The sequence below is a fragment of the Balaenoptera borealis genome, assembly GCF_965194805.1.
Source record: "Balaenoptera borealis genome assembly, chromosome: 13".
Lineage (NCBI taxonomy): Eukaryota > Metazoa > Chordata > Mammalia > Artiodactyla > Balaenopteridae > Balaenoptera > Balaenoptera borealis.
In genome coordinates this window covers 6,661,071-6,688,615 of record NC_138870.1, presented here as the reverse complement: position 1 = coordinate 6,688,615, position 27,545 = coordinate 6,661,071, and the positions used below count along the sequence as shown (strand labels likewise).

At 49.7% G+C, this 27,545-nt stretch overlaps 1 protein-coding gene and 2 long non-coding RNA genes across 18 annotated transcripts in view; 2 read left to right on the top strand and 1 right to left on the bottom strand.

The window, feature by feature from the left end:
* Window positions 1-22,109, bottom strand: part of PLEKHG6 (pleckstrin homology and RhoGEF domain containing G6) — a 38,712-nt gene extending 16,603 nt beyond the window's left edge. For 5 of the 16 annotated variants that reach the window (XM_082349777.1, XM_082349778.1, XM_082349789.1 and 2 more), the window contains exons 1-2: window positions 609-750; window positions 113-337 (exon numbers count right to left, since the gene is read on the bottom strand). The gene's annotated coding sequence lies outside the window, so the exon portion shown is untranslated. Of the gene's footprint in view, window positions 1-112; window positions 338-608; window positions 758-7,047; window positions 7,087-20,853; window positions 20,907-21,803 lie in introns of those variants that run through there. The other 11 variants (XR_014233185.1, XR_014233186.1, XR_014233187.1 and 8 more) reach the window with 9 other exon arrangements.
* On the top strand, window positions 789-2,117 carry LOC309609014. The gene is made up of 2 exons (XR_014233193.1): window positions 789-1,073; window positions 1,485-2,117. It is a non-coding gene; the product is annotated as an uncharacterized lncRNA (long non-coding RNA).
* On the top strand, window positions 8,265-21,482 carry LOC309609019. The gene is made up of 2 exons (XR_014233202.1): window positions 8,265-8,466; window positions 21,130-21,482. It is a non-coding gene; the product is annotated as an uncharacterized lncRNA (long non-coding RNA).
* Window positions 22,110-27,545: the final 5,436 nt, after the last annotated feature.

The window sequence follows — 27,545 nt, the reverse complement described above, 5'->3', positions numbered from 1 at the left end:
ATAAAGTGTTATGGGAACACAGCCACACCGCCTCCTTGGACAGTTGTCTTGTGACTACGTTCCTGCTAGCTGTGACAGAGACCACAGCGGCTTCAGCGTCTGAAATACTTACTATCTGGTCTTTTACTGAAAAGCTTGCCCCACCCCTTACCTGGACCCTCCAGGCCACAGACAGCTATCGGCCGCTGGCCTTACACACGAGCCGAGTGGGAGCAGGCTCTATCTGGTCTTCCCCAGCCAATGGGAGCTCCTCTGTGGGGCTGGGAGCCGCGCGCGCGGGTCTCCATCCCCTCCCCCTAAACCTGGATAGAGGACCCGCTGTGTGGGGCGGCAGCGCCTGGAGAGGAGAGGCCTCCTAAGCAGGTGCTGGTCTCCCTCCAGGGGCGCTCCAGAATCCCGCGCAGCCCGCCCCTTGCGTTTCCTCTGAGTTACGAGCAGGGGACAACAACGTTCCTCGTCTCCCGGGCCCCCTCCCAATCATCCTCCCTCCTAGGGCTCTGAGTCCCTCTTCCTCCCCAGGGTCCTTTCCGAGCTTTGCCCCGGCTTCCCCTTCTCTCGGCCCCGCGCCCCCAGCCCCGGCGCCCCGCCCCCGCCCTCCCGCCACTCACCTGTGTCCGCAGGTGTCCCGGCGCCCGCTGCCCGCGCTGCCAGCCCCCCGGTCGCCGATTGCTCCCCTGGCGATGCCCGCCTCGCGGCCCGGCCGGGTCTGGGACCGAGCGGCCCGCGGGACCAGGACAGCGCGGGGCCGGGCCGGGAGGGAGGGGGCGGAGGGGCGGGGCCGCGGGCTGGCCCCTCCCTCTCCCGCGGGCACCGGACCCGCGGCGCAGTAGGCGCCCATGGGGCCCTGGGGACCGAGCGGCTCTGCCCGGGCTGCGGCCACCACCTTCCCCCGCCGAGGAGGGCTCGCTCCGCAGGGACCCCTCCCCGCTTCCCCTCGCCCCTGAAGTCGCCACCCACCCTGGCTTGCCCGCCGCCCTCGTGCGCTGCAACCCCCCGCGCCCCCCTCCCCACGGCCCGGCGGCGGTGGTGACAGAGTGACCCGCAGCAGGTGCCCATCTCGCTTTGCGCGTGCCGTGAGTGACTGACTAGCCCCCCACTGCCCTGGTCTCGGCCCCGTCTTCCTCTTTTAACCAGGCAGGGGAGCAGGACCCACAGCAGAAGGGGTGTCGGGGTTCACGGACCCCGGGGGCACTGCCCCCCACTCTGGCTGTGGAGTCCAAAGTGTGACCCTTATCTCTGCTTGCCGGCTCCAGCCATCTGGTGGAAGGTTGGACTTCACCTTTGCTCTAGGGATGGCGTCTGGTGCCAGGCTGAGGCTGACCCAACACTTCTCCCATTAACCAAGTCTGGGGGTGGGAGGACAGGGGTATCAGATGGGGGCACCCTCGCTCTTCACTGGCAAACAGCCACATTGAAGGCTTCAGGAGGGCGTCCCAGCACCTATAGCCGGCAGCAAAATAAAGGGCACATTTTCACATTCCCAGATCAGGACACATCATCTGACAGAAACGCCGGACATGGAATCAGGAGTGTCCATGGATGTGTGGTCCTTGTCTTCTCACAATCACGAAGCTGAAGACCCATTGTGGGGGGAGGGGGGAGGGGAGCAGGTCTGAATGCCTCCAGCCCTCCACCCTGTCCTGGGTCTTCCTCCTGTAAAATGGGTGCGCGGGGACTTCCCTGGTGGCGCAGTGGTTAAGCATCCGCCTGACAATGCAGGGGACACGGGTTCGAGCCCTGGTCCGGGAAGATCCCACATGCCACGGAGCAAGTAAGCCCATGCGCCACAACTACTGAGCCTGTGCTCTAGAGCCCGTGAGCCACAACTACTGAGCCCACGTGCCACAACTACTGAGGCCCGTGCACCTAGAGCCTGTGCTCCGCAACAAAGAGTAGCCCCCACTCGCTGCAACTAGAGAAAGCCTGCGCACAGCAACGAAGACCCAATGCAGCCAAAAGTAAATTTAAAATAAATAAATAAATAAATTTATTTTAAAAAATGGCTGTGCGGTGAAGTGTACAGACATCCTCTCATTGTATCACTGGGGAAAGGGTGTCCAATCTCTCTCCTCTCTTTGCTGGCATATTAAACCCACAAATGATCTGAAGTGTTCCAATCCTCGACTCTGATGACTCTGTTTGATTTGGAAGAAGAATCTTTATCCTTTGATACTTTCTAATTTCGTCTGCCCTCCTCCTATTTGCCCTCCACTATTCTCCTGTTCTGAGCTTGCTGTTATGCGATTGCTCTGTTAGTTCAGAAGAGCTGTTGGCACCTCCAGCTCTCCGCATCCTACCTCCTGTTTCCTGCCTCCCAGTTGATCCGGATCCGTTTTAGGGAGAGAAGTTGTGTGGGGCAGGAATTGCGGTGGACAGAAGCCCTTTATCCCATTCCTCATGTGTGTGTGTGTGTGTGTGTGTGTGTGTGTGTGTGTGTCTGTGAGAGAGAGGCAGAGAGGGATCCAGGGATGACAAGAGTAGCCATGAGGGAAAGAGAGCCAGTAAACAGGAGGTGCTGATTACTGGCAGTATTAAATGACACCCCAGACACTGCTGGTGCCAAGGGTGTCCTCCCAAGTGGAAGGAGTAAGAGGGGAATGGAAACTGAGAGAACACCAGAGGCAAGCCCGGACTTACAGGCGCTGAGAGAGCTGGCTAGACTGGGCCAGTGGACACAGGAGCGTTAACCCTTTCACTTGTCTCGGGGCTGAGATCCAACCTCCACCCGCCACTGCCCCAGGGCCAGTCTCCAGCCTCTCTGGGAGGAGAGGTTCTCAGGGAATGCTGGAGTCTAGAAGCTGGAGGAGTGGCCGCAGGAACGTGTGGGGTGGGAAACCGGACTCCTGTGCTCTATCTGTTCCATTCCGGCCTCGTCAGATGGTTCGTCTCACAGCCTGCCTCGTTCCTTCTGCGCTGTGGAGAGAAGACCCCTGCCTGCGACAGGCTCAGAGGGGAACACAGCTCAGGGAGCTGAAGGAAGCCGCAAGAGTTGGCAGGTTGGCGGGTTGGCCTCTACTGGGGGGCATCTGGGTACGTGTCTTTCCTCCCACCCTGCCTTCCCTCACATTCCCCCCGGCCCACTTTTTTTTGGCCATGCCACGCAGCTTGTGGGATCTCACTTCCCCGACCAGGAATTGAACCCACGCCCTCCGCAGTGAAAGCAAGGAGTCCTAACCACAGGACCGCCAGGGAGTTCCCCCTAGCCTGAGTCCTATCCCTCCTCTGTGCCTCTGTTTCTGCCCCAGTGCAGACGGTCCTCATCAAGTCCCCAGCTGGACCCCACAGCTAGTGAGGTGTCTGTCTGTCCAAGAACAGAGCTCTGAGGACCAAAAGCCTCTGTCCAGCACAGCAGGAGGGTGACTTCTGGGGCTGGTGTAGTGGGCCCTTAGTCCCTTCTCCCCTTCCTCACAGGCAGAAAGGTCAGGGAGACTCCCTTGATCCCTGAACTCTGCCCAGCCCACACCTCTCAGGGCAGGGCAGGGGCCAGCTGGGTTAATGAGGTGCTAGCAGGCACCTGGCAGCGAGGCAGCTGATGGGAGGTGTGTCTTCCTCCCTCCAGAGCTGGGGGCGGGGGAAGCTGAGGGCTCCAGCTGGGAGGCACCAGGTCATGTGAGGCAGATAAAACCAGGAGGCCAGGCCACGGTGCACAGCTGACAGCACCTCAGACCAGAACTGATGCCCTCCATCCCTCCCCCACTTACCGGCAGTGTTCTCTGTGCAAGGTGCTAGGAGTATATAGAATATGCATTCCTAGTATGAGGACTAGTATAAGAATAGTATAATTCCTAGTATAGAGATACCCCCTGACTTCCAGGAGATTACAAACTAATGGGGAGACAGATAGACTAATGGGGAACAGAACATTGATCTATAAGTTACATATAAGGAATGAGCCAAGAGCTGGGGGAGTACTTTGGGGGACTAATAACTACATAAGGGAGCCAGGGAAGCCTTCATAGAGGAGGTGAACTTTGTGCTGGGACTCTAAGGTTGAGTAGGAGTTTGTTGACCAGAGTAGGAGGGAAGGGCATTTCTGGAGGAGGGAACAGCATAAGCAAAGACACAGAGAAGTGTTTAGAAAGAAAGAGGGAAAGGGCAGGCTTCCCAAAGGCCTCCTGAGAGCCTCCCCTGTCCTGGGGACATCACACCGCAGTTGCTGATTCCTGGGTGGTGGCTTCAGAGGACAAACCTCTTCCTGGCATGCAAGGACCTCCAAGGCATGGCCCCAGTCATACTTCCTGCTTTCACTTTCTGCTTCCCTGCTCCGTCCCTGGACGTGTCCCCGTTCTCTGAATCTGCCTGGGCTTCCTTCCCTCCATGCCTTTGCTCAAGCACTCCCACCAGCTGGCATAACTAACGTTCCTGACCCTTTGTCCCCCCATCTCCACTTCTGCCTCCTTCAAGGCCCTGATTCCTTCAGGACATTTTCCTGATAATCCTCCAACCAGAGTGATCACTTTCCTCCCCACTTTCAATGCCTTGGCCATTGTGTTTCTTTGAAAGGCACCACTCATATTCTGCCTAATTCTGCTGCTGTTGGCTTATGTGCACACTCTCTTCACTGGACTCCTTGAGGGCAGGGAGCCCCTAGCACAGGAGCCTGTGCAGGCCTGGCATTGGTGTCTGTGGAGTTGAACGGCCTTGACTTGCTAAAGGACCCAGATAGAACGGACTTGCAGGTAGACGTGCCTATGCTGTCATCTCTCTGCCCCTGCCCAAAGGGACGGTCTTTGTTTCTTAAATACCTGGAATTCTTCCCTAACTTCAGTTGTGCATTCCTGGTTCATTACTGCCCCTTCAGCATTTCTTCGGTGGCACTCCTTCTAAAGGCTTCTGGCCCCTTAAGACAACCACACCACATAAGTTTTACCTTGTGCGCCAATTCTGATGGATGAGTAGTGGGTGTCCTAGAATATTATGTCCAGAAGGATTCTGTGGATGATGAGGGCTCTGGAGAGAGAACGCCCTGGCTTAGCAGTGCCTGCCTTGGTGGGGACAAAGGGCTCCCTCCGCCTCAGGGAGTTTATCAGATGCTTTTCTCACATTAAGCCAAGACTGGGGCACTGGGGGAGTGTGGCCTTGGCCGCTGGTGGAAGGTGATGGGGAAAGTGTATAGGAGCGGAGCTGGGGGCCCCAAAGGCCCTTCTTGGGATCTCCTGAGGCAGACCTCGGAGTCAGGTGTGTGACTGTCCGGGTCTGTGCTCTGACCAGGCCCCCTCCTGCTCGTGACACAATGGGTCGTAGCAAGACCAGGAGGGCCTCCGTGGCTCAGGATCCCCGGCACTTCCTCAGCAGGTGAGGCCAAGGCGATGGCACTGAGTCCCCACCTGTGGGAATGCTCCCCACTCCTTTCTCCTCCCAGGGAGCTCAGGCCTTCAAGAATGATGAGAAGGTACCAAAAGTGAATAATCTCTGGAGGCGTTCTAGTTCGTGGCCTTGACTTGCCTCCTTGTCCTCGGGAGCCGTGTTCTCCCCTAGTGGCAATTCCTGGAAGTGCAGGTAGGTTTGACTTGGTCTGGGGGCCAGGAGTGGCCTTTCCCAGCTGGATGGCAGCCATGTGGTCTCACAACCTGACACTCCTCCCTGTGCAGAAAGGCTGCCTAATGTCCTTGGCAGATGGTCCTCACTGCTGCCTGACAACCGCCAGCAAGGCTGCTGCCCAGTCTGTGCCTTTGTTCAAGTGGCTCTGATCAGTGACAGCCCCTTCCTCCAAACAGTCATTTGGTTTCCTCCCTCAGGTCTGTGCTGACACTGGGTGTCCAGCTGCTCAGCCCCAGAGTGACTCAAAAGCACACGGAATGAAGAATTTTAAGGCTTTGGGTCAGTCCTTGCACATGTTTTCAAAGCTAGATCAGCTCGCCCTGCCCCCTGCCCCCAAACCATGGTCAGCTTCTATGAGCTCTCTGGCCCTTGTCACTGAGTCCAGGCTCACAGCCGGCCCTTGCTGTGACATGTGTATTTTGAGGCTCATTTGCCCACAGAGACTGTGTGGGCGTATCTCGTTATGACACTTCTTGCCCAGCCCAGGAAGATGGGCAGATAATTTACTCCTAGAGCAGACGCTGGCACAACAGTCTCAAATTGTTTTTTCTAATTTAATTTGACAACCCTGAATTTCAGGAAGTTCTTTCTCATCACTGACCCAAATACCGCCTGCTCAAGCTTAAAGTAATTTCCTCATGCTCTGGGGAATACCCTTCTCTGTATCACAGGCCCCTCTTTGCATAACTGAACCACAATTTGGGTCATTTTAGCAGCATCCAGAAGCCTTGGATCCTCTCCCCATCCTTCAGAGACCCAGGTTCTCCGTTTGGGGTCACGTGGGCAGCCCCTAGGTCTCAGGAGCCATCCTACGTGCCCGGCGCTGTGCTCAGTGTAGACTAGTCAACCTCCTCTGCACAACCCAGTGAAGCAGGGCTGCTGGTATTATCCCGCTTGCTAGAGGCAAGAATGAGTCTCTGGGGTAAAGTAACTTGGCTAAGGACACAAAGCCAGCATGTGGAACAGCTGGGATCCAATCCCTACATCCAACAAGGCTTCAGAGCGGGCATTTGGTCCAACCATGAGCCTCCACCAGAAGACCTCTGTGAGCATTTGGGGCACATGTATCATCCTCTGACCTCGCCCCCATTTTATGCTTGTCTCCACTCTGATTTTGCATTGATCCTTTTCATCTGCCTAGGTGATCTTCAGTCATGGCCTCATGTGTTCCTTCCTGTCTTTGTTCAAAGGTAGGGCCCTTCAGAAGGGCTTCTGGGGCAGGTGAACTTGACTTACCCAAGTCTCCACCCTTGTATGTAAAATGAGGATAAAAATACTACATTTCAGGATCATTATAATAATAACAGCTAACTTTTTAATAAAGCAATTACTAGGTGCAGGAATAATTTAGCACTTGACATGTGTAATTTCATTTAATCCGCACAAAAGCCCTACGAGTTAGATATTATCCTCATTATAACAGATGAGGAAACAGGCTCGGAGAAGTTACATAACACGCTCAAGAGGACAAAGTTAGCAAGAGGAAAAGCCAGGATTTGAACTCACGTTTGTCTGACCCCAAAGCCTGCACTTCTCACCGCTCTCCTGTAGAAAATAAATGGGTTACTGTGGGTAAGCCTGCCGTGGGGGAAGAAAACCAGAAGAAACCAGCTGCCTTGTTTCCATCCTAAAGGTCAGCTTAGCATTCAAAGAAACTGCCTTGAGCAGCGATGTTGGCCTTTGGTCAGGGCTGCGTCCTGGAACACAAGGACCCGCGGCTCACCACCAGCAAGATTTCCTTAAAAAAGCATCTTCACGGGACATCCCTGGCAGTCCAGTGGTTAAGACTCCGAGCTTCCCCTCTCCTCACTTCCACTGCAGGGGGCACGGGTTCGATCCCTGGTTGGGGAACTAAGATCCCTCATGCTGCGCGGTGCGGCGAAAAAGCATCTTCACACATCACCCCCGTCCCCAAAATATCACTCCTCACAGCATCTGTTCAGCTTCTCCGCTCTTCTGTCTCCTCCCAAGCCCTCTTCCTGATTGCCCGTCCCAAAGCCCCATCCCCTTGCCTTTATAAAGTCACCTGCCCTGGTCTTCTCTTCGGCAGATTTTTCTGGGAAGCCACCGTGCTTAAAATTGGGTAGTAGGGCTTCCCTGGTGGTGCAGTGGTTAAGAACCCGCCTGCCAATGCAGGGGACAGGGGTTCAAGCCCTGGTCCGGGAAGATCCCACATGCCACGGAGCAACTAAGCCCGTGCGCCACAACTACTGAGCCCGCGTGCCACAGCTACTGAAGCCCACACACCTAGAGCCCGTGCTCCACAACAAGAGAAGCCACTGCAATGAGAAGCCCGTGCACCGCAACGAAGAGTAGCCCCTGTTCACCGCAACTAGAGAAAGCCCGCACGCAGCAACAAAGACCCAACGCAGCCAAAAATAAATAAATAGATTAAAAAAAAAAACTGGGTAGTAAACTCACGTGAGAATGGAACATGCTTGTGCTTGGCATCTGGACTCAGTGCATGTCCAAGGCCAATAGAAAATCCTAATGGCTGAGGGGCCAACTGAGAGGTGATTTAGAGAACTACCTTCCTCATGGTCTCCCTCCCCTGTCCCATCTCCATTTTCCTTCCCCTCCATCAGTACCTCGCGAAGGGAGGAAGAAAGGGAGCTATTTGTCCCTCCTGACTCACCATAGGACCCATTTCTGCACGTTCTGCACCACCCAGATCAATGCCCGCCCAACCCTCGGGCCTCTCCAGTCCCCGCGCCCTTTCCTACCTTTGACTCCTGTTGCTTTCGTCACCCCTGCCACTCGTCCTGCCTTTGTTGTTACCAAACTTTCCGTGGTGGGTGTCGCGTCTCCTTAACTAGGCTGTGTGCTCCTCGAAGGTAGGACCTTGTCCCTTCCACGGAGCCCATGAAGGCGCTGGCTGCACCAGCTGACGGAACTTGAAATAGATACTAACTAAAGATTGGACAGGCAGGTGGCTGTGGGATGAGGGTTAAGAGTGAGGTCTCTGGAGTTTGCATCCTGACTCCATCACTGTGGTGGGTCATCCCCGGGTCCCATGCCTCCGTGGGGCATCCTCCGTGGGATGACCTCCCGTGGTCATCCTCCAGGCTGACTCTGGGCATGGCCTGGTGATTTGCTTTGGCCAAAAGAGTGGAAGAAGTGATGGACCAGTTCTGATCTTGGCCCTCAAAAGGCTTTGTGCACTTTCCTTCTCTCTTGGAACCTTCGCACCATCCTGAGGATAGCTTGTGGAGGATCATGTGGAGGGGAGCCCTCCTAGGCCAGGCCAAGTAAAGCCGCCCCATGGACACAAAGGCATGAGGAAGCCCAGCTGAAATCAGCCGAGCCTGGCCCAAGTCAGAGAACCACCAAGCTGAACTATAGACTCACCCAATAATTATTATTAACTCACCCAATAATTATTATTAACCTATAGACTCACCCAATAATAATAATTATTATTATTAACCCAATTATTATTATTTATTATTATTATTAATAATTATTATAATTATTAATAATAATTATTATTATTGTTATTAGACTTTTGGTGGATGATTTTTCTGGGAAAATGCAGTATTAACGTGGCAATGGATAACTGATACAGCCATTTACCAGCTCGGTGACCTTGGGCAAGCTGTTTAATCTCAACGTACCTCAACTTCCTTGTCTGTAGAGTGGGGATGTGGTGGCCGTTTTTGATAGCTTGCAATTGAGTCTCTTGTCTGGCGATTACTTCAGCCGAAGAGCTGCCTCTCCCAAGGTTCTGCCACCTTCCCCAGGGCAGCCTGCATCTGGTGGCCGGCTGGTGTGTGTATAAAGGTCTGGCCCCCTTGTTTGGGATGAGTCTGCAAGGCCATCCTGACTCCAGAGCTGCCTGTGGGATCGGCCAAGCCTCTGTCGTGACTGTACTGTCTTCCTACTCCTCCCTCTGCCCAGTCCAGCTCTGTTTCTCCTCCACACGGGTTGAATCCAAGAGTGCTTCCAATAAACCTCTTCCATTCATATCTCCATCTTAAGAGTCTGATTTCCTGGAACTCACGTGTGAGAGCAAGGGACCACATGCCAAGTTCTGGCCAATGAGGTGAAAGCAAAAGAATCACATGACAGTTTCCGGAAATGTTCCTTGAGACTGTTGCCTTCTAGAGAACCAATTGGTGGCTGCCCAGGGAGGTGGGGGTAGGAGAGGGAGTGGGAGTTACTGGTTAGCAGATGCAAACGATTGTACATAGGATGGCTAAACAACAATGTCCTGCTGTAGAGCACAGGGAGCTATATTCAATAGCCTGTGATAAACCATAATGGAAAAGACTATGAACAAGAATGTGTATATATGTATAACTGAATCACTTTGCTGTGCAGTAGAAAATAACACAGCATTGTAAACCAACTATACGTCAATAAAATAAATTTTTAAAAATACCGTTGTCTTCAAACTCTGTGCTTGTTACCACTACGAAAAGAATTTTGGAAAACTGTATACATCCTTGTGTATCTTTTAGACCTAAAATTTTTCTTTAGAGTTTTAAACATAAATTTAAAAAATTTTTAATCAATATTAACATTTAAAAGTAAAACTATTCACTTTTATTTTAAATTTTATATAAAAAAATAAAGTTTGTAAAAAATTTGCAAAATAATATAATGACTTCTTGCATGCCTTTTCCTAGATTCATTAATTATTAACGTATTAAACTTAAAAAGAAATATTTTGGGGCGATTGTACTTCCCCAGGGAGGTGGCCAGAGCTGCTCTTGACTTCCCTAAATGTTTTCAGAGAGGCAGCAATAGTACAGTTGTTTAGCTCAAGTTTGGAGTCAGGCAGCCTCGATTTGAACCCTAGTTCTGACACTTATTAGCTCTGTGGCCTGGGCAAGTTATTTAATCTCTCTGTATCCCAAAATCTATCTCATATGGTTGTGTGAGGACCCAAGTGAGTTAATATTATAAAGCACTTACAGTGTTACCTGACATATTGTATGTTCAATTTATGTTTATGGTACAAATAAAATGCACCAATAAACAAATAATTATTTATTGTTAGAATAATTAGGCTTCAGAGCATATTAACAACAAGAGAAGACACTATAATACTAGTAAGTTGCAGGCTTACAAAATATGTACTTAATGATTGTTGTTAAATGCATTATTTACAGGAGAATCACATAACATTGCTGTTAAAGTTAATCTAATAAGAATATGGTAGGAATAAACAAATGAGCAGAGAAACGACTGATGATTGACAGCAGGCAGGAGACGTATCCAAATTTTAAAAAAAAGAATGATTTTCCATTATCCAATGATTTGGGGGCAAAAGTTAATGAAACATTTTTTCTACAAGTCATTAAATGTTTGCAAAAATATAGAACACTAAAGTGCCTCTGATATATGTTCCTTTTATTTAAAGACGTCGTGTTCAGCTGTTGAAAGTAAATGTGAAACTTTTCACTTCCTCCTCCTGGAAGTCATGCAAATATGCAAAGGAGAACAGACCCAGACAGGACGGCTGAGGGTGCCAGCCAAGCTCTTGCACGGCTGAGAATAGCCAGGGCGCGGGTGCGCCTCGCAGCAGATCGGCATCGAATGCCCAGACGCTCTTTAAGAATCATGAATATTTTTAAGACAGACAGATAAGGCACGGCGCTTGGTCATGTGTTTGTCACCTGCGTGATATAAAGTATGATCACCTTCAGAACTTCACCTGCTTTGTGCTCAAGGGATTTGCCCTCAGGAATCAGGCATTCTTAGACAATTGGGGGTGTATGGAAATGAGTACCATCATTGGGCTTCCCTGGTGGTCCAGTGGTTAAGACTCCACGCTTCCGCTCTAGGGGGAGCGGGTTCCAACCCTGGTCGAGGAAGTTCCGCATGCCTTGAGGCGCAGCCCCTCTGTGACATATCTGAATCCAGAACACCCCAACATGGGCCAAAGTATCTTTTTATTTTAGTTTTTTATTTTTATTTTTTAGCACTGCTTTATGTACTCATTTTCTATTAAATCCTTAAAAAAAGTTTTTTTTTATTGAAGTATAGTTGATTTACAATGTTGTATTAGTTTCAGGTGTACAGCAAAGTGAATCAGTTATACATATACATATACATATATCCACTCTTTTTTAGATTCTTTTCCCATATAGGCCATTACAGAGTATTGAGTTCCCTGTGCTATACAGTAGGTCCTTATTAGTTATCTATTTTATATATAGTAGTGTGTATATGTCAGTCCCAATCTCCCAATTTATCCTTCCCCTCCCTTCCCCCTGGTAACCGTAAGTTTGTTTTCTACATCTGTGACTCTATTTCTGTTTTGTAAATAAGTTCATTTTTACCCTTTTTACAGATTCCTCATATAAGAGATATCATATGATAGTGGTCTTTCTCTGTCTGACTTGCTTCACTCAGTATGACAATCTCCAGGTCCATCCACAAAATATCTTCTTTTTATTAATTTCACATTGTGCCCATAACAAAAATACATACATGACAGAGAAGACATGAAGATGTGTCATAGGCTTGTGGTGATCCGATTAAAAGAGGATTCATCAAAACTGATATTTTGGTGCCCTTTTGTTTGGGGCCACAAAGCTTTTGCATTCCAAGCATTGATAATAATTAACAATAATTCACAACAAAATCCAGGAGGGGTGAGAGGCTGAGGCACACCTGAAGTGTCTCACGTGGCATGGATTAAACACCTTCCCTCTCCATTAGACAAAATTATTTTCAGCAATAATCATAAAAAGAAACGATGACATTTCATGTTTGTCCTGACTCAACAAAAACAAGTCTAACCTGTAATTTGCCCTCCTTTTCACTGTTTAAAATTTTTAAACGCATATAAAAAGTCCAAGTAGACAGAGGTAAATAATTCATTTCTTTTGTCTTTATAATCGAGGTGCCATCATGGTTTCCTTTGAATCTACTGTTTGAACACAGATACGTGTTGCAGAGATGGAGGTGCTGACCTAGCGTGAAGGGAGCTCAGATGATTTCGAAGGAGGGAATCCTCATAAACTCACTCTGGAAAGGGGTACATGGGGCTGAGTTGGTGGGTGTCAGGGGCCCACTGTATAACTGGAGTTTTCAGGATTAAATTCTATGTTGAATATAATGTTTTTTAAAGGTTAAATTACACAAATACACCAATTTGAAGTTTATATATCTATTATTGAAAGCCAGTGGTAACCACAACATTTGTGTAGATTCAGAACTTAGACCAACAAAATATTTTTTCAGGGTGGAATATGTTATCAATAAGGATGTTTATTTTATTTTTTTTAAACATCTTCCCCCAATATTTATTTATTTATTTATTTTTATCTGGTTGTGCCAGGTCTTAGTTGTGGCAGGCAGTCTCCTTAGTTGAGGCTTGCTGGCTCCCTAGTTGTGGCTCGCAGGCTCCTTAGTTGTGGCATGCGAACTCTTAGTTGTGGCATGCATGTGCGATGTAGTTCCCTGACCAGGGATTGAACCCGGGCCCCCCTGCACAGAGAGCACGGAGCCTTAACCACTGCGGCACCAGGGAAGTCCCTACTGAGGTTGTTTAGAATCGCCCCGAGGTGATAATATAGAGCAGCCCATTTGGGGGCGGTTAATGTTTTAAAATTCTCTATGGACGATGCAGCCTATTGCCTGCCCACGGTGGTGGTTGCAGGGTCGGGGGGAGTCCCACTACCCTCCTCTTGCACACGGTTGATAAGAGGCCCACCTTTCCTTTATAAGGTGGCAGAACAGTCAACAGGCAGGTGGGACAGAGAACCAGCGGATACCTTGAGCGCAGGCAGGAAGAAGGTGATAGAGAATTTGAGTTGGTGGCAATCGATTCTCTTCCAATGGTGTGTTGAGTACTCCTTGGGCCGAGGCAGAGGGACTTGCCCTCAGGCTGGCAGAGGGGGAAGGAGCCTGGGCTCTGGAGGACTCCATGGAGAGCGCCCTGATTTCACTGATGTGAGAAATAAGATTCCACTTTTCATGGGGTTTCTGACACTTCCAGGGGTCAGGGAAGGTCCCGAGATTTCAGAGGCCTGAGATCTAAAGGACGAATAGGTGTTTTCTGAGTAAAAAGAAGAGGGAAGAAAATTTCATGGAGCTGGAAGCTCAGATAGGAAAGTCAAGAGCCAAGAGCCAGGGCTTCCCTGGTGGCGCAGGGGTTAGGAATCCGCCTGCCAATGCAGGGGACACGGGTTCATGCCCCGGTCCGGGAAGATCCCACATGCCGCGGAGCAACTAAGCCCGTGTGCCACAACTACTGAGCCTGCGCTGTAGAGCCCTCGAGCCACAACTACTGAAGCCTGCACGCCACAACTACTGAAGCCTGCACGCCACAACTACTGAAGCCCATGTGCCCTAGAGCCCATGCTCCGCAATGAGAGAAGCCACCGCAATGAGAAGCCCACGCACCGCAATGAAGAGTAGCCCCCGCTCACTGCAGCTAGAGAAAGCCCACGAACAGCAACGAAGGCCCAACGCAGCCAAAAATAAAATAAGATAAAAAAGAGCCAAGAGCCAGCGTGGTGAGTTTGAGGAATGGAAATAAGCTCAGGTTCGAGAGGACCTTGGGGGTCGTGAGCAGGAACTCCAGAAGAATGGCTAATGATTCATCTGGGTTTGTTGGCCTGGCCCAGTGCCATGGTCTGGGAGCTCTGTGTTCTAGGAGGTTCTCAGAGGCCAATCCAGAAATCCAGGGCCCTGCCCTCCCGGGGTTGCCCTGGGCAACCTCTGTTAGTAAAGAATCCTGTTTACTACCTTGTGACTCATACTCACTTGTGGTTTCTATAGTTGCCACGAACAATGAAGCATAAATCCATTCCTGGAGGGTGGGGTCCTCAGGGTGAGGCCGTCCTCTTCCTTTTCTGGCTCAGAACCTGGCAGAGTTTCCCAGACTATAGCAGAGGGGACTGGGGGAGAGAGAGTTTGTCTACTGAATCTCAGGTGTGGGTTTCCTTGGGAGGGGAAGGAGCTGAGTGGGGTAGAGGGACAGATCTCTGCAGTCGGGCCTGGGAGAACACTGAGTGCAGCCCCCAAGCTGATCAGAAGCTCCCACTCTCTAGATAATTATGGGGAGAGCCCAAGAGATGGAGAGAGAGGGAGAGAGAGAGAGAGAGAGAGAGCCTTCGGGTACAGAAAAGTTACAGCAAGATTCAGGGGAACCAGGCACTTTCTTCACCAGAGACAAACGGGGTTTGGTCCCCAGGGTGGTGGTGGGATGATAGGCCAGATTCAGAAATGCCAAGCTGGGGTTGGAGGGTGGGGCGTGGGGACGTACACAAAGGAACCAGAAGAAAGGAAGCCAAAGGGACAGACAGTCTTTTTAAAAGACCATCTCAGGGAGATGCAAGAGGGAGGAGATTTGGGTATATGTGTATATGTATAGCTGATTCACTTTGTTATAAAGCAGAAACTAACACACCATTGTAAAGCAATTATACTCCAATAAAGATGTTAAAAAAAATAAAAAATAAAAGACCATCTCATATGTACAACTGATTCACTTTGCTGTACACCTGAAACTAACACAACATTGTAAATCAACTAGACTCCAAAAAAAAAAAAAAAACACCATCTCATCCCATACGTTTGCACAAAGTCTTACAGGTTACAAAGCACCTGTGCATCCACTGTCTCATTTGCTTTTCACAGAAGCCATGTGAAGAAAAGCCAGAGCAGGGAATACAATCTATCCTAGAACAGGGAGACTAAGGTTTATCGAAGTTGACTAACACAGTCAAGGTCAAAACCAAGACGAGAATCTAGACCTCCTGGCTCACAGTCAAGTGCCCTTTCCACTAAACCAATGTTTTTCAAACTTTGGCATCTACAGACCGTTTTAGTGGATGTCTGGTACACACAAAGTACTAAAATTTTTGATACATTTAAAAAATTATCACAAATTTTAAAATAGCATAATGAAACATTTATTTTAAAAAGTAATAAATCAGGGACTTCCCTGGTGGCGAAGTGGTTAAGAATCCAGTTAAAAAACGGGCAAATGGTTTGAATAGATATTTCTCCAAAGAAGGTATACAAATGGCCAAAAATCACATGAAAAGATGTTTTTAACATCTTTAGTTGCTAGGGGAATGTAAATCAGAACCACAATGAGATGCTACTTCACATCCCCTGGGACAGTTATAACAACAACATCGACAACGACAAGTGTGGGCGGGCATGTAGAGAAAGTGGAATCCTCATACATTGCTGCTGGGAATGTAAAACGTTTCCGCTGCTGCGGAAAGCAGTTTGGCAGTTTCGTAAAAGGTAAAACATAAAATTACCATAGGACTCAGCAATTTCATTCCTGGGAGAACTGAAAACATACGTTCACACGCAAGCTCGTACATGAATGTTCATAGAAGCATTATTCAAAATAGCCAAAAACCAGAAACAACCCAATGTCCATCAACTGACGAATAGGTAAACAAAGTAGGGTCTATCCATACAGTGGAATATTACTCAGCCGTGAAGAGGAGTGAAGTACTGTTACGTGCTATGACACGGATGAATCTCGAAAGCATGGTGCTAAGTGAAACAAGCCAGTCACAGAAGGCCACATAGTGTATGATGCCATTTATATGAAATGTCTAGAACAGGTAAAGCCATAGAGACAGAAAGTAGATTAGCAGTTGCTAGTGGTTGGGGGAGGATGGGAATCTGGATTAACGGCTAATAGGTATGGGGTTTCTTTCTGGGGTGATAAGAATGTTCTGGAAGTAGTGGTGCTGGTTGCACGACGTAGTGAATATACTAAAAATCACTGAAGTGTACACTTTTAAATGGTGAATTATTATTTTTTTAATAAATTTATTTATTTATTTTGAGCTGCATTGGGTCATCGATGCTGCACGCGGGCTTTCTCTAGTTGCAGCGAGCGGGGGCTACTCTTCGTTGAGGCGCACAGCCTTCTCACTGCAGTGGCTTCTCTTCTTGTGGAGCACGGGCTCTAGTCTTGCGGGCTTCAGTAGTTGCGGCACACAGGCTCAGTAGTTGTGCCTCGCGGGCTCTAGAGCGCAGGCTCAGTAGTTGTGGCACACGGGCTTAGTTGCTCCGTGGCATGTGGGATCTTCCCGGGCCAGGGCTCGAACCCATGTCCCCTGCATTGGCGGGCAGATTCTTAACCACTGGGCCACCAGGGAAGCCCTAAAATGGTGAATTTTATGTTATATGAATTATATCTCAAAAAAATGCTAAAACAAAACAAGACTCATGTGAACTCCTTTGCCCTCCAGCATCCGTGTACTTCCTAGGGGTTGCGGGTAGGAAGCAGGTTCTTGTACTTGCTGCCTATTTCTGTGACCACGTTGAAAAGAATGTGTCCTTAGTGACTGCAGTTTGACTCATGGTGAAAATATTTTCTATTTCCTTCAACACTGAATTGGGTTCAGGACACGTATTGAGGGCAGTCAGTGGTTCTCCGTGAATTAAACAGTGTTGGAACTGGAATTCATATGATGATAATAATAATAACTTACCTTCACTGAGTGCTTTCTATTCAATATATGCCAGACATTGCCCTAAATGCTTCATATGTAGTTCTTCACTAATCTTTACCACAACTGTATGAAACAGGCATTGTTATTACTGTTATCAACATCATTCCCAATTTTCAGAGGGAAAAACTGAAGCTCAGAGTTAGACAACCTCCTTTATTAGAATTTAGACCTCCTGCCTTCTTGCTCCCAAAGCCAGTGTTTCATCTGTCCTGATTCCAGTGTGTCTTTTTCATTTACCAAATAATCCCTAATAAGACAAAGTATTTTTCTCTTGCAGTAGAGAATTTTAGAGATAAGCGGAACAGAAACTCATTGACTACTTTGCCATCATATATGTTTTCCCCCTTCTGAAAGCTATTGCACCGTCTGGATGTGAGGATTTTCACCAGCCACAAAGAGAACTGAATGCTGGCATCTGTACCTGATGGTGATTGCTCTTGAACCTGGTTTGCCATTGTTCTCTGACATCCAACAGTGGCGATAAAACTGCTTTCTAAGTACCTATGTCACTAACTTCACAACTGGTTTGTCTGTCTTCTCTGTTGTGTGTCTTATATTCGTGTTTGCTCTGAAGAGTGAGGGCAACTTGGAGTGATGTGCTATATTCCTGGGGCCTTTCTCTCTATCACAAACTTAATTTTTTATTCTGGGAAATGCTATAGTGCACTTATTCTGGAAAAAATCAGTAGGCTCTCACTATGACCGATACACAAGCTTTAATGACTTTGAACCTCGATTTGACATTTTAGAGCTGATAATGCACTGGGGACAGGGGTGAATAGTCAATAAAACCCAGTTTCCAGATAATGTTTGTGGTAGTTCCTATTTGCAGTTTCTTTTTTCTTACTGTGCAAAATAAGCACTCACATTTTCCTTCATCCCAGCACCTTTAGACATATTATATCCCCACTGAAACCCAGTTCACAGTTTATGAATGGCATTGTTCTGAGTTGTGAGATCCCTATTACTACCTTAATTGCTACATTTACAAGTCAAGGAAGCACTTTTGAGCCATTCATGAGTTTTTCTAATTTGGGGGTATAACATAGCACAACAGTATGAACATATAAAGCACATTTTAAAAGGTAAACAAAAACATGCATACGACAGGAAAATGATTCACCAGAGTCCCCTGTCCCCATTAATTAAATCTTTAAGAATCTGAAATCTTTAGGATTGTAATAATTATTAATATAATGAGACGCTGTGACAGCTGTAATCAATGCCACATTTCGAATTTGTGAAAAGTGGGGAACTAAGGTGCTTATTACTTTTTCCCTGAAACTACCAGTCTACCTGAGAGCCCAGTGATACAACTTTCCTTGGAAACATTTCAAGCCTCCAAGAGTTGTTTCTTTAAGAAAATAAATTTATTTATTTATTTTTCGCTGCGTTGGGTCTTTGTTGCTGCGCGTGGGCTTTCTCTAGCTGCAGCGAGCAGGGGCTATTCTTCGCGGTGTGCGGGCTTATTGAGGTACCTTCTCTTGTTGCGGAGCACGGGCTCTAGGCACGTGGGCTCTAGTTGTGGCGTGCGGGCTCGGTAGTTGTGCCTCGCGGGCTCTAGAGCGCAGGCTCAGTAGTCGTGGCGCACGGGCTTAGTTGCTCCGCAACATGTGGGACCTTCCCGGACCAGGGCTCGAACCCGTATCCCCTGCACTGGTAGGCGTTTCTTAACCACTGCGCCACCAGGGAAGTCCTCCAAGAGTTTTTGTTCGTTTGTTTTTGTTTGGGTTTTTTTTGGCTGCGCCACACCACATGCAGGATCTTGGTTCCTGGACCAGGGATCGAGCACGCGCTCCCTGCAGTGGAAGCACGGAGTCTTAACCACTGGACTGCCAGGGAAGTCCCTCAGTGCTCCAAGAGACTTTAAATTCCTAAGAGATGGGCTGCGGGGAAGGACAGAAGAAGGGTGGACAGAGGCCATCCGAGGTGCTGAGGGTAGGCTCGGAGCAGGGACTCGGAATCCTGCATTTCTCCCCCGGCCTGGGAATCCTAGGCAACAATTCTATCCCACCGCCAGGGGGCGCTGTAGAACTAGGGATGGCGGGGTTGCTTTAGTTATTCCCCAGGCATTCTTGACCGCTAACACTTCGCTTTGTTTTTCTCCCTTATATTCAGGTTCTTAACCTGGTGACTCTGGTCAGGCTTCTGATGGTCAGTGAACACCTAGAATTTATGTGTAAAATATGTTTAGCTTCATTTTTCTATCTAGAGGGAGGTTTTATAGTTTTGATCAGACTCAAAGTAATAGTATCCCCTTGAGAGAGTAGAATGCAATGATGTTAGGTACTAATATGCTGACATCTATCGGTGGCGAGCACTTGTTATATATAATTTAACACAATAATCCTCAAAATTACCTTGCAAGATATCCCCATTTTACAGAAAACAAAACCCCAAAACCCCTGAAGTTCAGGGAGACGAAAGCACTTTGCCCCATGACACACAGCTAATAAGTGGTGAGGCTGGGATTTAACTCCAGGAATGCCTGCTTCTCACTGTGCTGTTGCTACACCGAGAAAAAAAGCCAGAGATTCACTCATTCATCAGCAAAGATGTGGGAGGGACTGAGTGTGTGTCCAGCACCCTGTACTGGGTGCTGGGGTAGAGGGGGATCGGACAGCTCTGCTTCCTGACTTCTTGGGGCTTAGTGCCTGGAGGTGATGGCAGCGATGGTGGTCATGTCAGCAGGAAACAGGCAGTAAACAAATAAGCCTCTAATTGCAAACTGAGAAAAGTGCTCTGAAGGAAATAAAGGGGACAGCGACAGAGAAAAATGGGGAAATCTACAGATAGTTTGGCCAGGAAAAACCTGAGCGTGTTAGCTCAGAGTAAATGGTGGGGATTGCCATGGGAAAAGGTGGAGACAGAGCCTTCCGGGAGGGACGAGCCTGGTCTGGGTACGCAGAGGCAGCTGGCGCGGCTGAACAGTGGACCCAGAGCAGAGGTAAGGGTGACAGAGGAGTAGAAGTCATCGGGGCTTTCTAGACCAAGTAAGGAATTCAGATTCTATTCTCATAATAGGAAGCCATTCTAGGGTTTAAAGCAGGAGAGAAATGCCAGCTAATTTATGTTTTTCTTATTTTTAATTGTAAAAAAACCCCAACACAATGCCAAATTTACCATCTTAACCACGTGGATGCGGCCTGGCAGAGTGAGAGCAGAGTCACGGGGAGAGCAAGCATAGAGCCAGGAGCCGAGTCTTCAGGGAAGGAGGGGAAGTGGCCAAGAGGCCAGAGGACAACAGCAAGAAGGGGCACCAGGAAGAAGGGGAGCAGGAGCTAAAGCTGATCGCCCAGATTCCTCAAGGATGTTTATACAGGGGTGGCAGGGGTGGTGGTGGGACGACACTTCTAGAAGCAGCCATGAGGAGCCAGGGGGATGCAAACCTCACTTACTGCCTGTCAGGTATGTAGGGAATGTGAGAATAAAATCAAGGCTAGGTTTGGGGAAGAATTTTCTGACCTGGACAGGGTATGAAGCATGAAGACCGGCAGCTAAAGGAGCCCTAGGAGGCATCTTTTCTTCCAGGAGAGGTTTGGGAGCAGAACTGACCCCTCCACCACCCTTCATTTCCTGTCTCCCCATTTTTTTTTGGCGGAGTCTGAATCACTGGGCCGCCAGGGAAGTCCCTCTCTCCATCTCCTTGAGGCCTGTTGGGGCTTCCTGGCCTCTTTGGTGGAGAGGTTTCATTCATCTATGGAGCCCCATGAAATGTAGACACTCACTCGTCTAGGCACTGGAGAGACAGCGGTGAATAAAACAGAGGAAAAGAAATCGCGGCCCCACAGAGCTGGCTTCCCAGCAGGGGGATTTGTTTAGGTGGGTTCTCATGCAAAAGCATCCAGCAGGGTAACTTACTCACCGGTGCTGGAATCTGGATGTGGGCTGAGTTCGACCGTGAGTCACATGGGTTGCCTGCAGGAAGGGAGAGGGGGGATGACATTGAGAAAATGGAAAGAGCCCCAGGGCTTGGGGGCTGAGGCCTGGGTCCCAGCAACCTTGAACTAGTCATTTACTTTTCCTGGGACTTTACCTATTAGCTGATCTGTAAAGGGGCAGGATAATCCCTCATTCCCCAATTGCTGTGGAATTAAAGTGCTGCCTAAACAATTAAGTGGTGTACAAATGGTCATTACAGGGACTTCCCTGGTGGCGCAGTGGTTAAGAATCCGCCTGCCAATGCAGGGAACACTGGTTCGAGCCCTGGTCCGGGAAGATCCCACATGCCGCGGAGCAACTAAGCCCTTGAACCACAACTACTGAGCCTGCACTCTAGAGCCTGCGAGCCACAACTACTGAGCCCACGTGCCACGACTACTGAAGCCCGCGCGCCTAGAGCCTATGCTCCACAACAAGAGAAGCCATGACAATGAGAAGCCCACGCACCGCAACGAAGAGTAGCCCCCGCTCGCAGCAACTAGAGAAAGCCCGCGCGCAGCAACGAAGACCCAACGCAGCCAAAAATAAATAAATAAATATTTTTAAAAAAAATTGTCATTACACCATGACTTAAGCCTTCATTTCCTTCTCTGAGTATGGGTGCATAATGGCAACTGCATCCCCCAGGGTGGCTGTGAGTATGAATTAAATGTATAAACTAAGCACAAAAGAGTTCCGCAGCTCCTCAGCTCAGAAGGTGGAGACGCGGAGGGGTGAGGAGGGCGGGGCCACGGGGCGGGGGGCTGGCAGGGGGCGGGCACAGAGCGCTGGGAGGGGCAGCGGGGAGTCAGGGCGGCCGCCAGGGGGCGCCACGGGGCGGCGGGGGCGGTGGGGGGTAGAGGGAGCGGGTCCCGGGGGAGGCGGGTGACTCACGGCGGCGGGAAGGAAGATGAGTCAGCCGTCCTCTGGCTTCCCGCGCCCGCCGCGCCCCGGCCGCCGCCCGCAGCTGACCCTCGGGAGGGCCCCCAAGGGCGCCGCCCTGCCGCCGGCCGGGCCCGGGCTTCCCCAAAGCGGGGGCGCGCTGGGCCCAGCGCTCGGCGTTTTCTCCTTCGGGGCCGGGGCTGCGGGAGGAGACTTCGTGCTTGTCTGGGCCCAGGCGCGCCCAGGCTGATCCAAGGGCGGCGGGTGCCAGCCCGGGAGCCGGCGGAGGCGCTGCCCGGCGGCTCGGGCTGGGCGGTGGCCCTTCCTGCGGGCGGGGGTGGAGGGGCGTGGTTCCCTGGGGAACCGCTCCCAACGAGGCGGCCGGACCCTCTGGGATGCTCCGGGTGCCGGGTGGGCTGCGGGCGGCGCGGAGAAACTCGCCCTAACGCCAAAGCCACACGCAGAATGCCGTCTCTGTACCTTGGCGTGCCGTCTGTTTTCGCCTCTTCCCAGACTAAGTCAAAAGGAAGAGGAACCCTGGTCCCGGCTGCAGGTTGACAGTTGCCCGGTGTCCAGAGAGGGTCTGGCTCAGCACTCGGGGGTCACAGATGCCCGAGGCCTTGCGGAGCCTGGGCCCTGGCTTCGCTTGGGAGATCCGGCCCAGGCAGGGAGGTGATTTGTCCAAAGGCCTCAGAGAGGAGGCCGAGCTCCTGGGTCTGGACCTCCTGCACACCAGGCCATGGAAAGTGCTTAAAATAGTGCCTGGCGCATAGTCAGACGTAATGTATAATAAATAATATATGTATATATATGTGTCTCATAGCTCATCTTTATGGGGCGCTTACTGCATGCCCGGTATTGTTGCAAGTGTTCTTCATGGATTAACTGTTTGATTCTCACCACTGCACTAAGACATGGATACTATTCTTATCGCCCTGTGGCAGCTGAGGAAACATGCTCAGAGAAGTTAGGTAACCTGCCCAACATCACACAGCTAGGAAGTATAGTGTGGGAGTTAAACCCAGACCCCCTGACTTCAGAGACCGTATGCATGAGGCTGACTTCAAATATTGTTGAGGTCCAGGTGTTGACACAGAAATTAACCAGTCGATCTAAGAAAGAAATGGGAAATTTTATTCATGCCAAACTGACGGTTATAACCTGGGAACAGCCTCTCAGAAAGCTCTGAGAACTGTTTGGCCTGTTAGAGGTCAAAGCACAGTTACGTAAGTTTTGAGAGAGGGCTGTATATTAAATGACGTATTATTGACAGTTTACACAATCCAGATCCGCTCATACAAAGCGTGGTCATGGGTCATCGTGGCCTCTTACAAGATTAAGAAGGAAGGTTATCTCTTAAGCAGTTGTGACCCTTTATGAGATTAAGAAAGAATGTGATCTCCAAAGGAGATCGGGTTAATGCAGATGCAACACACACACACACACACACACACACACACACACACACACACACGAGGAGGGAGGAATCCCAGATGGGCAAAGAAAATTTTTATGTTTAAATTTTTCTTGTCTTACCATAAAATTTGAATTTTATTTCATCACCGGAGTATGCTGCAGATGGTTTGCTTCTCAGGGTGTCTGAAGAGCATAGCGTTAAACCGAGAGCTAGCTCCGTGCTGGGGTGGGGGAAGCCCTGCCCCTCCTGCTGGGGCCCCAGTTCCGCAGTTTCCCACGTGCCACAGTGCAGAAGAGAAGCGCTGGGCATCACTCTTGCCCAGTCGTTGGCTATCCCTATTGTAACCGAAAGTGGGGTCCGGCTGCTCGCCGCTCAAAAGCCAATAAAGAGGCCAGGCTGGTGGAGAGGAGAGTTTGCTTTATTTTGGATGCCGGCAACCCTGGGGGGTGGGGGGGAGGGTGGACACCTGTCCAAAGACTGAATTCCCCCCCGCCCCGCCCCATCAAGAGCTTTTGTAGACAGAGGGAGGGGGTTACCTGCAGAAACAGCACAATCAGCTCTGGCACTCATCTTGAAATTAATCATGAGGCGGTGTGACCAGCGTCATCTTGATTGTTTTAAGTACAGTCAGTCTTCAGTTCCAGGGTTGGTTTGTTCCCATTTCCTTGAGGCCAGTTCTCAGAACTGTGGCAGCTTATGTCATGGCTACAGCCTGGTCATCATGTAGTTCACTTCTTCCACCTGGTGGAGGTTTCCGTGTCTATAAGACAGCTCACAGGATATGGCTCAGAATATTATCTATAGCCCTTGAGGAGGAGCTAAAGGTCCTTGACTTTGCTTAATGACTAAATTATTATTATTTGGTGTCCTTTGACTGTTTTCCTTTGTTTCTGCATTTTCTCATTTCTCTGATTAAATTTATTCTTTGGCTAAAGTTTTTCCACAGACAAAAGGCAGGCTGAGGACATGGGGGGCAGGGAACATAGGGACCTACTCCGTTTCACTATGGCCCCAGGACCTGGTCTCGGGCCCCCACCATTCCCCCTGCTCAGTTTGGTGGACCACACTCACTGCTTTGGGGAACGTTGCCTTTAGCAGAGCTTCCCAAATACCTGCCACCAGAGTGAGGCCTGCTTGGGGTTCTTTAGAATCCCAAGCTGGGGAGCATGTTAAACACACAGATCCCAGCCCATTGCAGAGCTGTGATTCTCAGCCTTGATCATACATTGATACTCAGTGGACTTGATGCCTAGGTCTTTCCCCCACCCCAGAGATTCTGATTGAATAGATCTGGGGGTCCCCCCGGGTGTCGGGATGATCCTCGTATGCAGCTGAGATTGAGCACCGCTGCTCCGATGGTTGGGTCCGTAAGGTTGAGGTGGCCCTAGGAATCTCTATTTTTAAGAACCTGCTTGTGTGATTTTCGGGTGCTGCCGTGTTTGCAGACCTCTGATGTGGAACTCACTTTCTTCTGATTGGCTTTGAAGAGTGTCCCAGACTCTTCTAATGGGACCATCTGCGTCACGTGTGGGAGCTGCTTCGCAGCTTGTCTCGGAAACTTTGCATCAATTCTCCCATGCAAGAAAGGGAGCAGGGTCCCTGCTCAGCCTCTCCTGGCCCCTGTCTCAGTTTACAGGATTTCGCTCCTTACCAGGCACCAGCATTCTTGCCCACCCAGTCATGTTCATTTCTCAAAGGTTCTGGGCAGGGTGGTCAGCTCCTCTGAGCTGGTGGTCACCTGGAGCTTGGGACCCTTGAACCCTTGAACACCAACCAGCTGTGTTGGCAGCCCAAGGACCTTAGGGAACCCTCACTTCCATCCTCTTTCTCCAGGTGTTAGTAGACTGTGTTATCATGACAAGTGAGCTGGGTGGAGTGACTGCTTCCCCCCCCCCACCCCCGCTCCTCTGGGACGTGTTGTTATCCCTCTTTTTCAGTGTTGCCTTCTGCCCTGAAGTAGTTACATCTGCCATCTCCCAGCTTGATAGCCTTTTCTGTGTCTTTGGCTACTATGTGTTCTTCTGGATACTTGGTGCACATGTTGGGTGATAGGCTTGGAGTCTGGGAACCTGAGTTCTGGACTGTGTGCCCCAGGTCATATCACAGCCCCCCCCCCCAGTCCTCTCCCCTTCACTCTGAGTTTTCTGGCATCTCTCTGCTTCTCCCACCCCAATCCCTGCCCCTGCCCAAGTGCTCCACCCTCCGCCCAGAGCTGCCATCCATTGTTCTCCTTGGGAATGGATGCATCATGGGAAATCACTCTGTCTGGGGCCAAGGAGGAAGGAAAGAGGGACGGGAATGGAATGGGCGGGTGATGGAAAAAGTGACTGCCAGCCATTCCCTGGACTTGGGCCTGGAAGGCAGCTCAGTGTGGTTGCCGTGGTGACAGTCAGACAAGCACACTGCTGTTTCCCTGTCCTCCGAACTGAAGAGTACTTGTTGTGCCTTTTCCTGCCTGCTCTGATACCCTCAGGCCCACATCTGGGATGGGGTACAGACCCCCAAGTTTAACTCTCGTGCCTCAGTTTCCCAGCCTGACCAAAGGAAGTGAAAGAGAATGTGCTGGGTATTCCATTTGCCCCTGCAGACCTTCCAACCTTCCCCACCTGCTCTGCACCTTAGAAGGCTGACCTTTGTGGACCCCTTCTCCTGGGCTCCCTTGTCTTATGGCTTCGGGTCAGCACCCCAGGGGGCTTCACCATCCTGGCTGGTTTCTCTCAACCCCACCTGCCCCTCTGTGATTAACCCCTCCACCAAACTCTCCCTGATCACCCCTTTCTCTCTGTTTGCTACTGGGGGCCTGACTACTGGAGAAGTCATCTTAACAAGGAGGAAGGAAGGAGGGCAGTCGCTTAAGGACTCCTTTCTCTGCCGTCAGGCTCTGGCAGGGTGGCTATGTGGGTGGGGTAGCCTTGTAGGTGTAATCTGAGATGTACCCAGAAGGCTGCCTTGCCCAGAAATAGCCAGGCTGAAATCCTGAAGTTCAAGGGTCACTCTTTGGGTTAAAAAGTTTCTCTGTAAAGATCCCACATTCCCTGGGAAGGTGAGCACATTACCTTCATTCATTTCTCAACATGTCTTAGTTTTAGCAGGTAAGAAGCTTGACTGTAAGCTTCAAAATGCAAGGACTGTTGCTGTCTTCCTTGTGTAGACATGGGTGGCATGGGGCCTGGTGAAGAGTAGGCTTAAAATAATATCTGCTGAATAAATTCATTCCCCATTCAATACATGTTTCTTGAGCACCTACTGTGTTCCAGGTGTTCTAGGTTCTTGGGATACATTAATGAACAAAACCAATAAAGATCCCCCTCAAACAGAGAGACAGACAGTACATTTTATATACATACATATACATATATGTATGTGTGCGTGTGTCCAAAACCTGCCACCCTCTCTGAAGAACCCCACAACCCCACCCAGACTTCCTCTATCCCCACTGCTCTAAGCAGACCAATCTCTTTGTGTTTCCTTGGTATATCTGATTTCAGAGACAGTTGACAAGGAAAACAGAGGCTCCTAACAAATGAGACAATTATGGATCCTAGGAGTTTTTAAAGTGGATATTTTATAATAAACCCCACATTGGTGAAATTTAATGCAGTATGACTGACTGTATTTAAAACACTCAGGTACTGGGACTTCCCTGGTGGTCCAGTCATTAAGACTCTGCACTTCCACTGCAGCGGGTGCAGGTTCAACCCCTGGTCGGGGAACTAAGATCCTGCATGCCAAGTGGCCAAAAAAACAAAAAAACCAAACCAAAACAAAACAAAACCCAAAAAACCAATCCAAGATGGAGATATAGGAGACTCCTGAACTCACCTTCTCCCACAAATACAGCAAATCTATAGTGACATGTGGAGAAATTCCACCAAAAAATCCAGAAATCAGCTGAGTGACTTCTACACATTGGATGAATGAGAAAATATTCAAATCAAAATGGGTAGGAAGGGCTGAGACACACTGGCCATAAACCCCAACCTACACAATGCCGTGCAGTCAGGAGGGAGTTCAACCCCCAGTGTCTCCCTGAGGAGCCAAGGCTTTGGATGTAATATCTTGCACCCCAACTTTTTAAGATTTCCACCTTTGGGGGATGGACCCCCCAAAACACCTAGCTCTGAAAGTCAACGGGACTTGCATCCATGGGGCCCACAAGGCTACAGCAAACAAAGCAGTAGTTCTTAATGAGTTACACCCCCCCACCCCCAAGGCTTAGTGCAGAGGGAGCAGACAGAAATGCCCATCTCCCAGTCTTTGCCTGAAGACTCCTATTTGCATATCTTAAAAAACTGTTGCCTCAGCGTCTGGCTTCCAATCAGTCTGCGTCTAGATCT